The sequence below is a fragment of the Panthera leo genome, chromosome B1, assembly GCF_018350215.1.
Source record: "Panthera leo isolate Ple1 chromosome B1, P.leo_Ple1_pat1.1, whole genome shotgun sequence".
Taxonomy (NCBI): domain Eukaryota; kingdom Metazoa; phylum Chordata; class Mammalia; order Carnivora; family Felidae; genus Panthera; species Panthera leo.
This window is the reverse complement of record NC_056682.1, coordinates 28,564,129-28,570,128: the sequence shown is the minus strand read 5'-3', so window position 1 is coordinate 28,570,128 and position 6,000 is coordinate 28,564,129. Positions and strand designations below refer to the sequence as shown.

General features: G+C 41.7%; 1 protein-coding gene across 3 annotated transcripts in view; it reads left to right on the top strand.

Annotated features, from left to right (window-relative positions):
• Positions 1-334: 334 nt before the first annotated feature.
• TEX15 (testis expressed 15, meiosis and synapsis associated) overlaps positions 335-6,000 on the top strand; it is a 100,187-nt gene continuing 94,521 nt past the window's right edge. Inside the window, exon 1 of one of the 3 annotated variants that reach the window (XM_042934463.1) lies at positions 335-377. The gene's annotated coding sequence lies outside the window, so the exon portion shown is untranslated. Of the gene's footprint in view, positions 378-1,029; positions 1,101-1,251; positions 1,330-6,000 lie in introns of those variants that run through there. The other 2 variants (XM_042934461.1, XM_042934462.1) reach the window with 2 other exon arrangements.

Genomic DNA, 6,000 nt, shown 5'->3' with positions numbered 1-6,000 from the left:
AGTCGAAAGGATGTCAGTAGCAAACACATTACATTCACGTAGTCATTCAACACACGTTTGTTGAGAGCCTATCATGTGCAAACGGAGTATGCACTGAGCACACGTTTCACGTTGGGACACCGAACTAGTCTACAAAGTCCACGTCCACCCAGTCCGCCATCCCCTCGCTCTTCAGGCCTTCCCCAATAGGACCTCTTGCTCCACCCAATGCGCACGTGCAGAAGCGACCGCCCCTGCGGACGGACGCCTCCGCGTGCGCACGTGCCTGCGAGCACCGCTTGTTCCTGAAGTTTCTTGGGAAGTAAGTGCCAGGAGTTTTGTTTCGCTGTGAAGAGTTCGATTCTGAGGAACTGACTGGACAACGAAGGCTGCCTAAGGTTTGTGGGGAATGAGGTGGCGACCGTTTAGAAGCTGGCAAGGTTCTTGGTGAATTAGGGAAAGCATGTTACTCATCATGAAGTTCAGGGATTCTTAACTTGAGCCCAAAGGTGGGCCTCCGCCGGCCAGGTTACTGGCTAAATATTAGCTTCCCTTGGATGAGCTACTTCCCACGCTCGCGCGTCCTTCGCCCCCGTGCAGAGGTATCCCGACACCACGGAGATTCAGGTACCGGTAACCGGGAGGGGAAACCCCACAGTTTGGACGGATCCCCGACCTCTTGATTCTCAGTTGCCACAAAGTCGAAGGGAGCAGTGCGAATGCTGTGTGCCTCGCACGGGGCCAGGCGCCAGGGTTGGATTAGCCTCCGTGCGGTTTCCCTGGGGGCGGGGCGGGACCGCGGCGGGGCTTCAGGATCCGGGAGGGCGGGGGTGGGGGTTGCCGCCCTCTCCCGCCGCAACTTGGCACCCACGCACAACCCAGCGACTCCCGAGCTTGGAGGCGGGGAACGCCGCCCGGGTGACGGCTGCTCTCGCGAAGTCGCGAGGCGCTGAGCCGCCCGGGCCACCCGGGGCATCCGCGCGCCGCATCGCGGCGGAGCAGAGCCCGCGCGCTCGGACGATGCCCGCCGGCGCTGGCCGCCCGCTGTCTCGCTGCAGGAGCCCGTGGAGCTCGGGTTGGCGAGGGCGGCTCGGGAGGCGGGCGTGCAGGGTGAGCCCGAGGTGAGCATCCCCCGACGGCAGATCGGGCTGGCGGGCGGGCGGACCTTCGCGCCCGGGGAGGCGGCCGCCGCGTGTCCGAGGCGCTTTGGCCGTTGTAAGGGCTGAGTGGAGGCTTTGCGAGACTGCTTCGCTTTGATCATTCTTGGCTTCTTGGTTCAGTTCTTTGAACGTACTGAAACTTTTCGGGTCCCACCCTGGCGTGGGTGCAGAAAAAGCCTCCTGACCTCAGGTAGTTTAGTATGAGCCACTGCCTAAGCCCATTCCTATAAGCCCATTCCTACTCCAGTCTTTTAAGGCAGTTTCCATCGTTTCCGCTCTGGGGTTGAATTTATTTGGAATGCTCGGTTTGAGGTACACGGCCGCCCTGGTGGCTGTGTGGAAAGCAGTTTAGTAAGGATGGCACAGAAAGTGGAAAGGTCGACAGTTCCTGGGCTTTTCCAGTTCCAGTGCTCCTCAAGTTTTAAAAATTGTGGGCTCCAAGTGCAATGTAAAGCACCCCAACACGTAAGTGCAATGCTTGCCTTTTGGGGTGACAGATGAGTGTGGGACTATTTCAAAATATAAAGTGGAAGTGACACAAAATTGTAATTCGCTTATTTACGTTTTTGAATTTGTTTTTTTGTCACTTATGTGCCAAGTGTGTATGTGTGGAGGTACCAATAGAAATGGTACAAGCTTTAAGAAAAGTGTCATTGAATTCACATTTTAGAAAATATATTAGGTAATCTAAAAAGGTTTTAGACTTCATTCAAAATATGTCAGTGTACATTGGAAAGGAGGACATTTTAACAGAAGAGGCCAAGGGAACTGGAGGACTGAAATCAGTATTTATAGGTATTTTCAGTGCTTTGTCATTGCTCATTTTCTTAAAAGCTTCTAATTTAAACACACACATAGAAAACTGTCTTTATCTTATTCCCCAGATATTTTAAAATCTGAGTCTAATCATAAAGATGTCAAAATTTTGGAGACCGTGCCTAAATGTCTTGAAAACCTATGCGTATTTTCTTTTTAAAAATTTATTGAAGAATTTGGGGCGCCTGGCTGGTTCAATCAAAAGAGCATCTAACTCTTGATCTCAGGGTCATGAGTGTGAGCCTCACGTTGGGTGTAGAGAGATTACTTTTCATAAATAAATAAATAAAACTTTTAAAAAATTATTGAAGAATTCGTATGACTAGGGGAAAATTGCAATTATCTTTAGAGGTTAGTTGTTAATCAACAGGAAAAATAAGCATGATAAGTTTTATTTAAATTTTCTGGAAATTTAACACTAGTGATAATTTTAGTGTGTATTTCAGCCTCATTTTATTTTTATAGTTTACTACATTAAAAAGGTTTTATCATTTTGCAGTATATACATATGAAATCATTATGTTGCACACCCGAAACTAATAAATGTTATATGTCAATTATGTTTACATTTTTAAAATGCTTTCTACAACCAGTAAAATATAATTAGACTACTTTTGTTAATAAAATATATTATAATGGTACTTGTACTCAATTGCAAGTGACTTAAGGATTACCTTTTCTCTCAGTACAACAGCTACTAAGGCACTTTTAAGTTATAGAGTTATTTTTTATTATACTTAAACATGATATAGTTTACTTGGATTACAAAATTTTTAAATTAGGGATAACAATCACCGTTTTTACAATACCTGAAGATTAATTTTAGAAAATTGGCAATTCTGATTTTTGGTAAATGTGTTGCTTTGGTCAGCTTTTGCTATGTTCCTATTTTTTATTTATTTGTAAATGTCTTTGCTTTGAAGAAGAATGCTTTAAGGAATATGAAGTGCCTGCTTGTTATCCCGTTAGATGTGATGGAATCTGATTAACTGCAAACCCTAAATGTGTTGCACAGTTGGGATTAATTTTCCTTTAACCCTTACCTTTTTCCATTCATATTTGTTACGTACTTTTATCAAAAAGGAACTTTTTGGTTTAAAAAATATTTCCAGAATACCAGTGTTTTATTCATTGATTTTTTGTGTGTTTATAAGTGATATTCTAGGCTGATTTGTTTTTACTTTGTGATATTTTCAGTTATATGAAGTTAGTCCAGAGGTAGGCTTAGCTTGTCAAAAAATAACTTTTTTTTTTTTTTTTTTTTTAAAAATAACTTTTTAAAAATAGCTCTATTTTACAAGGTGAAGTAAAGATGCATAGTAAGCTGAACAAACTTAAGAGAATTTTTGAAAATTTACACAAAAGTAAAAAATATAGTAGAAAAAAATTAAAGAAAAATATTTTTATTAAATGAAAATAAAAATGAATTTTTTCTCTTTCTGCTGAATTCTGTGGTTCAGGTTGTGCAGATTGTTGTGTTAATCCTCAGATCAGTTTTCTAAGTGTGCAGGATGGTTTAGTGTTCGTCTGGCTGTATTTCATGGACCCGAGACCCACAAAAAAACTTCCATGCTGTTCCACCATCTCGGCTCCTCCCCCCAAACTTAAGAGAATTTTAAACTCATTAATAGAGTAAATTTGATGATTGCTTTAATGAGCAATTTTGCCTGTTTAAGATAGTCTCTGAAGTCTGGTAGCAACTCTATATCCTTGGAATGTATAATCCACATAATGCAAAGCCTTTGTAATTACTGCCCTGTGAAACTAACGATAGTTAGTTGCTCCTGAGAGTCTGTCTTTAATTACCACAGCTGAGACTTTGGCAAAGCTGCAGCTGCTGCTGTCATTAGTATGGCTGTGGATATATGTGAACAATTAAATCCTTATCAGAACATCATTTTCATATTGGATGGCTTTGGTAGTGCTTATTAGACCCTATATATATAAAGCCATTTTGATTTTTAAGTGTTTCTGACAAGTTTAACCTACTGTAACTCAACTTGAGGATATGGAGGACAAGGTCGCAAGAGAGAAAATCACTGACTTGAGTATCTAGCTTCTCAGGATACAATCTGAAACTGGCGCACACACCTCGAGTTGGGGGGCATACTTACTTTTTGCCAGTGAAGGTAAAACTTAATTTCTTTTTCACTTTTATAAGCATAAGCTTGTTAGCACTGCTGTGTTTATAGGTTGAACAGCAAAACTGCAAAGTGTGTGTGTGAGAGAGAGAAAAGGAGGGGAATGAATAAATGGCATTTTTGTATATTAAATCAGCAGAAACCATTGTAATCCTCTTGTCTAGAGGTTCTTAATTTAGGACACATGGACTTTGGTGATTACTTGAAGCCCCGATTGTTTGCAAAAAAAAATGTGTGGATTGTGATAATTTTTGCTGAGGAAAATATATAGCTTCATCAGACTCTAAAAGATTTAGAGTTTTAAATTTGTTTTGCCAAAACAAATTTAGCAATAATAAACTTGAAGTAGTTTTACAGGAACATGTTCCCAGTTTATAAAGCGTAATAGCTGGATATTAGCAGAACTGGGATTTAGACCTAGGTTTTGACTGCCAGTCCTTTGCTGCTTTCATTAGTCTATAGTTATTGGACCTTGTAGTGGCCTCTTTTTTGATAAGCCAGTGTTCTATACTCTGTGGCTTACAAGTAAAGCTTTTAGAGGGACATTTCAAGTTCATGTAAGCATTTTAATGACAGGTCTTAGCAGAAACTATGAGCAAAAAATGAAATGAAGGAAGACATGAACAAATATTTCCTAATATCAGTAGATGAAAACATTGCCATAATTTTGTACCATTAGTATAAAAGAACAAATCCTGGGGCACCTGGTGGTTCAGTCAGTTGAGTGTCCAACTCTTGATTTCTACTCAGGTCCTCATCCCAGGGTCATGGTCTGTGCTGAGTGTGGAGCCTCCTTGGGATTCTCTCTCTCTCTCTCTCTCTCTCTCTCTCTCTCTCTCTCTCTCCTCTCTCTCTCTCTCTCTCCCTCTCTCTCTCTCTCTCTCTCCCTCTCTCTCTCTCTCTCTCTCTCCCTCTCTCTCTCTCTCTCTCCCTCTCTCTCTCTCTCTCCCTCTCTCTCTCTCTCTCTCTCTCAAATAAAATAAAAAAAATAAATAAATAAAAGAACAAATTCAAAAGGGACTGAGCTTTTATAAAATCAAATTCTTTGCTAGTAGAATTACATATCATAATGGTGGTCAGGAAAGTCTGTAAGCCCTTTGACCTTGGATTTATGCTTTCTTTTTTTTAAGTTTCCTTAAAAATTTTTTTTAATGTTTATTTATTTTTGAGAGAGAGATAGAGCACAAGCAGGGGAGGGGCAGAGAAGGAGGGAGACACAGAACCCAAAGCAGGCTCCAGGCTCTAAGCTGTCAGCACAGAGCCTGATGTGGCTGACACATCTGTGACATCAGGATCTGAGCCACCCAGGTGCACCATTTTAAGTTTCTATTCAAATTTCAGTTAGCTAACACACAGTGCAACACCATTTTCAGGTGTGCGATATAGCGATTCAACACCTCCACACAACACCCTGTGCCCATCAGAGCAAGTGCACCTCGCGAATCCCTATCACCCACTCCACCCCCCACACAACCACCAGTTTCCTCTCCACAGACAAGAGTCTGCCTCTTGGTCTGCTCCCTCTCTCCCCCCTCCCCTTGCTCATTTGTTCTGTCTACTAAATTCTAAATATGAGTGAAACCACATGGCATTCCTCTATCTCTGACTGACTCACCCTGCCCAGTACAACAGTCTCCAGGTTTATACATCCTTTATACTCTGTGGGGTATATTGTGTATAATGAAATAGTCAAGGAATAAGAAGCAACTTCAAAGAGCAAAAGAGCAAATTTTTAAAGAAAAGTTTCACAAATCCATCTTTCTCTCTCAAAAACCCAGCCTTTTATATTTGCAGTTGTCTTTAAAGCCCGTTTCAATCAATTAAACCTAGTATTTTAGTTTTTCCAAGTTTATTATGTGCCTGCCTATCTGAGATATTTAGCCCATACAAGTACATGCACTTTA